Consider the following 9,929-nt stretch of genomic DNA (forward strand, 5'->3'; position numbering starts at 1 on the left):
GTCTTCATGGTCATGCTTATTAAGTGTCATGTCACTTTTACTAAAATAAATAGAGTTCCAAATTAATAAAAATACATGTATATAATTAAATAGAGGTGATCAAATAGTGGGTCGAATCGAATTCAGGCCAGGCCACACATCAAAATGTCTATTAGTAGGGTCGGAATGAGTTGAAATTCGGGCCATTTTGTGCCCAAAACCCACTTTTTTGGGCTAGAAGAGCGGGCTTTTCAGGTCAAAATTGGGACATGTCAAAATTTAGGCTCAAATATATTTTTGACTTGCCCAAAAACCATCCCAAATACTAAAAAATCGGGGAATTAAGTCCCAAAAGCCAGCTCACGAGATTGCTTACATTTTTTGGTGTCTTCGGTGGATGCCATATGTCACACTTATTAAGTGTCATGTAACTTGTTTAAAACAAATAAAGTTCTAAATTAATAAAAATACATGTATACAGTGTAGGATAAGATCAAATAGAGTTTGTTGGGTTCACAACAGAAAGCTGAAGTATGGTAAATCGATTATAACTTTTAATATATGATTCGAAAAATTATAATTTTTGCATTACTGGAAAGTATTTAAAAAATATTTTAAAATAAGATCCATTTATACTATATTAAAATTTTATATTAAAGTAACTGAAGAAAAGAAATATTTTCTATACTATGTATTAGAGTTACAAACAGCAATTAAAAATTAGGACTTCAATTATAATTTAGGTTTTTCTACAAAATCTATTCATGTTATAATTAGAATATTCAAAGTTATTACTTATAACTTTTGTTATTGTATGTCGGACAAAAAATACTATCAAATAGGATATGTAAAAATTTCAAAATTCTGCATCCTCTCTACGAATAAAACGGGCATCGTCCTCATTGGACGCTATTTGTCTTGCTTAGTAAGTGTCATGTCATATTTTTTCTGAATATAAATAGAGTTCTAAATTGATTAAAATACAAATATAAAGTTGCGTTCACAATGAAAAACTTAAATATAGTAAATTAATTATAACTTTTAATATATAGTTCGTAAAATTATAATTTTTGTACCATTGGAAAGTATTTAAAAAGTACTTTAAAATAAGATCCATTTATACTATATTTAAAATTTTATATTAAAATAACATATAAAAGGTTCGTAAAATTATAATTTTTGTACCATTGGAAGTATTTAAAAAGTACTTTAAAATAAGATCCATTTATACTATATTTAAAATTTTATATTAAAATAACATATAAAAGGAAGTATTTTTTTTTTTTTGGCAAATAATAGTTGTATTTAATACCAAAAAAACATGTGCATCAACAGCATTGCACATGAAACAGAGAGTCAGAACAAACACCAGGAGATTTATAGCATCAGCTTACTCCTGTCACTATCCATACACCTCGAAGCCACTGTAAAGACTATGTCCCTAAAGACTACTTTTACATCTTTACAATGACCAGTGAAAATTTGGCTATTTCTCTGCCTCCAGATCGCATAAACACATTCAGTAAAGAGCATAACAAACACCTTCCCCTTTTTCTTCCTAGCCTGATTACTCATGCTTGAGATCACCTCCTGCTGATTCATCCCTACATTTGCAACATTCATTAATCTGCAAATTTGGCTCCAGATTCCATTAGCATAAGTACATGAGAAGAATAAGTGTTGTGCTGTTTCATCTTCATTTTTACATAGACTACACCTAGGATCACAATTAATTCCCCACTTCCTTACTCTATCCACTGTAGGAAGTCTTTGATGCAGCATCATCCACAAGATGAATTTACTTCTCGGAGTGGCCTGGTTGTTACAGATTAGTCTCTTCCAACTCACTCTTGCAGCAGGATCATTGAGCTTCCTGTAAGCTTTGTTTATGTAGAATTTTCCTCCAGTACTCACATCACTCCAATCAACTCCAGCATTCAAGATCTCTCTAGCCTTTATAATCTTCCTTAGAACCCATGACACCTGATTACTAAGGTTGACTGTATAGATAGTCTGCCTTTTAATATAATAGGAGTGAATCCACTTCACCCACATCTTATCCCTTTTAAACTCTATTGCCCACAGCAGCTTGAGCATAGCAGCTTTATTCCAATTAACCATGTTAATAACATTCCATCCCCCTCCACTCTTTGGAAGCTGAATGGTATCCCAAGCAACAGGAGCTTTGTTGGACTCTGCAGTCTTACCAGTCCAAAGGAATCTTCTACAGACCTTCTCTACAGCATGAATGATTGTCTTTGAGAGGGGGAAAATATGAGCCTAGTAGTTTTGCATACTACTGAGTATACTCTTTATCAATTGAAGCCTCCCTGCATAAGATAGCAAATTAGCTAACCAAGTTTGAGCCCTACTAGTGATCCTCTCCACCAAAGGCTTACATTGAGCTGTTGTGAGTTTCTTTGAAGTGAGAGGGATCCCTAGATATCTGAAAGGGAGCTCCCCTACCTGCATTTGTATACTATCAGCTAAATCCTTTGCTGTGTTATCATGAACCCCACAGAAATACACATTACTCTTCTCTTGACTAATAGATAAGCCAGAAGCTTCAGAGAACTTTTGAAAAGCATTAACCATATACTACAAGGAACTCCTATCAGCTCTACAAAGCATCAACAAATCATCTGCAAACATCAGATGAGTGATATTCAATCTTTCACACTTAGGATGAAAGTTAAACTCAGGAGAATTCTTCAATTCATTCAAGCACCTACTTAAATATTCCATACTTAATGCAAACAGAAAAGGGGACAGTGGATCCCCCTGCCTTAGACCTTTTCTAGCTTGAAATGGCTGAGTAGGAATACCATTCACCAATACACTATAAGATACAGTGGTAACACACTCCATTATCCACCCAGTAAACACATTAGGGAACCCAAATTCTTTCAATAATGTTTCCAGATAAAACCACTCTACTGAATCATAGGCTTTCCTAATATCCACTTTCATAATGCATCTAGGAGACATATATTTCCTAGTATACCCTCTAATAAGCTCTGTAGCTAATAGAATATTGTCAAAGATATGCCTCCCTGGTATAAATCCTGATTGAGCTTCATTCACCACCTCTCCAATCACACCTTTCATCCTGTTAGTCAAGATTTTTGAGATAATCTTGTATACTACTGTACAGCATGCAATAGGTCTGTATTCTTTAACCTTAGTTGCATTTGGGATCTTGGGAAGCAAAGTAACAGTAGTGCAATTCACAGGTCTATACATTTTACCAGTATCAAAGAATTCATGAACTCCTGCATATACATCATCCTTAATTTTACACCAACTTTTTTTGAAAAAGTAGGCATTAAAGCCATCAATCCCAGGGGCCTTATCATTCCCAATTCCAGCAAGGGCTTCATCAATCTCAGTATGTGTAATCACTCTCATTAGTGATTCTTGTGCCTGATTAGACAGACTTGGACCCTCCCTCACAACATTAAGATCCACTCCCTGGAGTCTTGTTGCTCTTGTTCCCAACAAGCTTCTTATAAAAATCCAAGATTTCCTCTCTTATAGCTCCTACATCCTGAATCATTCTCCCATCATCAGCTACTATCAAATCAATTCTATTCTGACCATGCCTGGCCTTAGTAGCAGTAAAAAACATTTTAGTATTAGCATCTCCCTGCTTTAACCAGTTGAGCCTAGCTTTCTGATGAAGGATACTATCTTCAACATGAGACTAGTAATTCAGGTCCTTCAGCAGCCCTTTAACAGAGAGTTGGATCTCAGCATTACTGTCATAATCCCCCTGACTCTGTAATTCAGTTATTTGATGTCTCAGCACTTCCACCTTGTCCTGTGCTATTCCTATCTTCTGCTGTTTCATCACCTTCAAATCTCTCTTGACAGCCTTAAGTTTCACCCAAACTGATTGAAGTCTAGAACTGCCTTGTATAGAGGACCAGGCATTATCAACAGTTAGTAGAAAATCCTCCTGCTCAGCCATTATATTGAAAAATTTAAACGGTCTTCCCCCTTGAACATTGCCAGCCATCAAAGCAAACTTTAGAGGGGAGTGATCTGAAACACCAGGAGCTAGATACTCAACAGCAACTGCAGTATAAAGACTCAACCATGCTTGATTGATAAAAGCTTTGTCAATCCTACTCACAACTCTATCACTTCCTACACTGCTATTAGACCATGAATAAAATGCTCCTGTACTCCTAGCTTCAATAAGGCTAGATTGAAGTAAGAAATTCTGAAAGTCTTCAGTTTCTGCATCAGTGATCAAATTGCCATTAAGCCTATCATTTGCATTGCAAACAGCATTAAAGTCCCCTATTATTATCATAGGGTCTTGATGTTGAATACAATGAGATAAGCCACTCCATAAAGCTCTCCTATCAGCAATTATGTGTAACCCATAAACAGCAACCAAGGTAATTTGATGATCTTGGTTCTTCAAAGTGCACACCATGAACTGTTCATGCACTTGAGTAACTGTAAGTTGAACCCAACCAGGTCTCCAGCCAATCCATATTCTCCCCTTGTGGAATGAGAGTAATTGTTAACCCACACCCACTCTTTCCCAAGCTTCTTATGCACCTTGCTTGCATTCTGCTCCCTAACTCTTGTCTCTAACAGCACACACACAGCAATTTTGTGAGTTACCAGAACATTCTTAATCTCTTTTATTTTAAAGGGGTCATTCATCCCCCTAACATTCCAAGAGATGCAATTCATCTAGGACAAATAAGGGTTTGGTCCCTTAGCACCCAGCACCAGTAGCTGAGCTTCCTCCACCAGCCTGTAATTCTGACATTCCTGCAGTTCTAGCTACTTGGAAAGCTACTTGTTTACCCTTATCTTTGTTTTCCTTGTGACCAATTTCCAAGCCCCTTCCTCATCTAACTCCTGTCTCTGAGTAGAGGATATTGGCGTAACCACAGGGGTTACATTAGAAGGATTATTAGGATTACAGAAGTGAAGGAACCCTCTCAGTAACCCTTTCATCCCCAATATCGACCTCTAAGACTGGAATTGGATCATGAAGTTTGTTAGCTTGGTTAACTGGTATCCACTTCTGAGTGATTTTCCTTTTTGGTTGTCTTTTTTCCTCCTCACACACATGCCCTACTTTCTGGCATTTTTTACAAAATGGAGGTAGCCAAGCATAGCTAACTCTTTGTTTAAACACCCTTCCATTAGGATCTTCCACATTAATCTCCTCCTTCACTACCCCTGTTACATCCATTTCTATTAATATTCTAGCAAACGAGATCCTCAATTGTTTTGTTGTGCATTCATCAGCATAGATGGGCACACCAAGAGTACTTCCAATCCTACTCAACGAATCCATACTCCAGCAGTTCAAAGGTAAATTAGGAAAAGTAACCCATATTGGGATAACTTTGAGAATCTCCTGATTAAAGCTGAAATTAGATGTCCACTGTTTTACAATCATAGCTTTCCCAAAAAAGAGGTGAGGTCCTGAGAACAGCACAGCATCCCTATCTTCTACCGTTTCCATTTTCACCACAAAATACCCTTCATCATGTTTAAAAATTCTAGGTTCAACTTTAGGCGCCCACTGGGCTTTACAATAGTTTATCATGGCCATAATACTGGGATTTTGTCCAATGACATATACAATCAAAGCATTTTGCCAGCTTTCTGTAGCTCTATCTACCTCCATTTTATCTAGTTTAGCAACTGTTTCACCATTAACAACCATAGGAGTGACATAGTTGAGACCCATACCTTTCTCAGAGATCTTGCTCTGAGTTACGCTTCTCCAAAACTGCTGACTCTTTTCATTTAAGTTAGCTTCAGAATCCCTCACCTGCACCGGAGTTTCCATCACTGGAACCTCAGCAGTCTTCGATTTCGCTATTGTTACTGTTCCATTGGTTTCCACAAAATCCGCTCCAATAACTTGCTTATTAATCACACTCTTAGATTTAGCTGAGTCCCCGGTCTCCGATGACCCTTCACCGGCGCTGGAGCTCTTCTTTTTCCTCCCCATCCTCCACTCGGCTCACAATAGCACTTCACCTTATCGTGCACCTAGAGAGCATTTAGGAGAGCTTTTACCAACAACTTTAAAGTAACCTTAGCTTTTAAAAGGAAGTATTGACTATACTAATGTATTAAAGTAACCTGTTGCGATTGAAATTAGCGATTCAATTAGAATTAAGATTCAAGTATTAAAGTAACCTACTGTAATTGAAATTAGGAATTCAATTAGAATCAGGATTGTTATAAGCTAAGAGATTCAATTAGAACTAGGGTTGTTCTATAAAACCTATTTATGTTAGAATTATAATATTCAAAATTATATATACTAGATTGTCAGGAGTAATATATAATGCAAAGTACAAAAGCCAGCTCACGATGTCACGAAATTTGGCGTTCTCATTGGACGCTATTTGTCGCACTCATTAAGTGTCATTCATTTTTTAAAATATAAATAGAGTTCTAAATTGATTAAAATACAAATATAGAGTTTGGTTCACAATATAACTTAAATATAGTACATTGATTATAACTTTTAGATATAGTTCGTAAATTTATAATTTTGGTACCATTGGAAAGTGTTTAAAAAGTACTCTAAAATAAGATCAATTTATACTATATTTATAAGTTTATATTTGTTGTATAATATGAGCACTATAAGAGGAGGGGGTGATTATAATGAGAGAACAAGCGTAACTTTTTGCGGAATTAAAAGCTAGCTAGGGAACACACAATGAAAACACAAGAGATTTAGCGAGGAAAAACTTCCTAGGCTCAATTAGGAAGAAACGTCCTCGACTACAAGGGATTTTAACTCAAACTTTCCACTATAATAGGCCAACAACTCTGTTACAAACCTATTAATTCTCTACAGCCACAACCTGAGTTCCTAAACTCAAGTTCCCAACAATAGTTCCCTCTAACTGTTGTTTCTCTCAAACTTCACTCGAAGTTACTTTCTCTTTCCCTTTCTCTTGTTTCACTCAAATATTTCTCACACTTACATGAGTTTAATCAAACCCATTAAACAAACAAATATAAATTATGATAACAATGGAAGAGTAAAAACAAAAGATTATAAGTATGAATTCTCTTGGGAATACGTTAGTGTTACTTAGACAACTTAGGATTTTAAGCTATGTCAAACACACGTGGGTGTGACTACTAAAGTCAGACACACATTTATCTTGGGATGAGGTGCCTATTTATAGTAAGTAGCCATGAATTAATTTTCCACTAATTAATCCACTAACCCCATGATCTCCATTAATTAACTTTACTTGAGAACTAAGAAGCTAACCTACTAACCCACTAACTCCCTTAGTTAGTGTAACAATGCAAATTACGTGATAAGTGGTTGGGGAATAATTAAATAATTTAAAAAATAATCTAATTTAGGAAAAATAAATTTTCCATTTATTTTAAATAACTCGAAAAGAAAATCAGATTTTATTTAAAAAATAAAATCGTGTTATTTAAAATAGGAAAGATAAGATTTTAAAATAAAATAATATCTTTTTATTTATTTTCGAATTAAAATAAACTAATTAAAAAAAATTTCCTAACTAATTCTCTAAAATAGTGGATCTGAGCCTAAATAAACTAGGACTCTTAATATTTCTTTTAAACGCTTAATAGTACTTAGGCGCTTAACATCTATTATGTTCAGGTGTTCCTAATTTAGTTTCTAAGTTAGTTCCTAACTATAGTTCCTAAGCTGTGCCAGTATCTATTCCTGTCATGTGAACAGAACTTAGATCCTTTGAGAATTCAACACCAAACATCTTATACCTTTACTCAACTTTAACATGAAGAATATAATACACTCTAATGTATTCTCATCTTTATTCCAAGCTTGATTCTTCATCTTAGGAACATCTTCACTTCGATCTTGATTAATTCTCCTTTCTTTAATCTTAATCAAGTATTCTCTTTGTTCTTCAATAAATAACCTAGCAACATCACACAATAAATAATACATGTATGTTTTTTGTGGTTAAGTCATTTTCAAAACTTGGGATCAACAATTTTCCCCTTTCTGAAGATGGCAACAAAATACATACTCCCTCTGTATTTTTTTTATCTTTCCTACTTTGACTTTGCACGTTTACCAATGCACTTATTGCACATTAAATATCTTTCATTACATATTAATAAAAATTATAATGATTGAATATTAATAAAGTACTCATTGAGACGAATCAAACAAGATCCCACATGACTATATTTTTTCTTATATATTGAGAAAAATCTAAAAGATTCTCTCTAATTGTGAATACTGTCAAGAATTCTAAGTGAGAAAGATAAAAAAATACAGAGGGAGTACTTTACAAGATATATAATATATAGTTTAAATTAGATTTTAAATTCGACTTTTATTTTATATTTTAAACTTAGACAAAAGCTTCACTGCCATTCTCTTTGAAAAAGTGAAAACATGAAACATAGGAGAGGAGGGCATTTCAACAACTTCTTCCACAACATCTTTCAATTTCTTCATCACCTCCACATGATTGCTCTCGACTTTTTCAAGAAGCTTTGACACGATATATTCCAAATTCGTAACACTCTTGTTAAGCTGTGTAATAGCCAATGTCATAGCATGTAGTTGGACGAAGATAGCTTCATGACCCTTCAAAGCAACATCCACTTTGTCCGATAACCCTTTAACCATACCATGTACATCCCTTAATTCACCCCCAAATTCCATCATTGCTTCGAAGTGTCCCATAACTAAGGTGAACAAATGGTCCAACCTTTTAGCATGTTCAAGTGTATAAGTAGATTTGATAGAGGGATTTTGTGAAGAATAGGAGGGAAAATCAGGGTTAGGCTCAGCAGAGGTTCTAAAATCAATTCGGAGATCAACAGAAGAGGAGGGAAGATTATTAAGTCATTTGGAGAAAAATGATCAATTTGAGATTGAATTTGGAAATTTGTGTTTGGCTAATTGAAATTTGGCCATTTAAAGTGAGACACGTGAAATGGCCTAAAATCAATTCGGAGATCATAATTACCATCTAATTATGTCAAATTATATGATTAATCCATTTGAATATGGAGAACACATTTTTAAAATGTAAGATGGATCATCATACAATTTAACTTAGTTAGATTTGCAATTTTTCCTCTTAATTGAGATTGGGTCATTTGATTCATATATTATGATGTATTGGCCCAACCTGCAATATTTGTAACATTGGTTGCTCATTTTATTAAAAAGAGTTGTGGAATTATTTATGAAAATATGCATAAACATCTCCATGTTTTTTTATTAATTGAGTGATGCAATAACTATTTACAAAGAAACCATTATTACAACAACATGTACAAAAACTATGATCTATAACAAATCTTCAATCTTGATCTTCACCATGATGCTCCTTGATCTTCACCTCCTCGAATGGGCTTTGGAATTCATGTTTGTTTATATACTTAGGAAAATTAAAGATTAATTAACCTCTTTGATTTTGATTTTCATGAAATTTTTTATTGATTTTTATTTACATGATAAAATGAGTCATTAAGATAAACTTAAGGAATTCATGATTTTTTATTCACATCTACATTATTATCTAAATTAAAGCAAAATGATAAATCCTACGTGTCAAGCTCACAATCACCGAGCAATTATAGAGCATGAGGAATGTAAAACTCTCATCTAGGGTGTCCACGTAGGATTTTCCTAGGTGGAATTCGGACATTAAAAGATTCCGGATTTTTAGTTGCCTTAATTACGGGTGATTTGAGGTAATCATTGCTAATTAGGTAAATTGTGGAATAAAAAAGGCAAAGTCGGTTTTTATAATCTCCAATTATGTTTAAATTTGGCAGAAAATTTTAGGGATTCACTCCACATGGAAACAAGAAATTACAATCTTCAATCATGTGCAAGTTCATCACCTAAATCAAAATCATTCCTAATTTGGATGACGTGATCTTAGGGATTGATTCAATCAAGCTTTAAT

Source organism: Beta vulgaris, chromosome 6 (assembly GCF_026745355.1).
Source record: "Beta vulgaris subsp. vulgaris cultivar EL10 chromosome 6, EL10.2, whole genome shotgun sequence".
In the NCBI taxonomy this organism is placed as follows: domain Eukaryota; kingdom Viridiplantae; phylum Streptophyta; class Magnoliopsida; order Caryophyllales; family Amaranthaceae; genus Beta; species Beta vulgaris.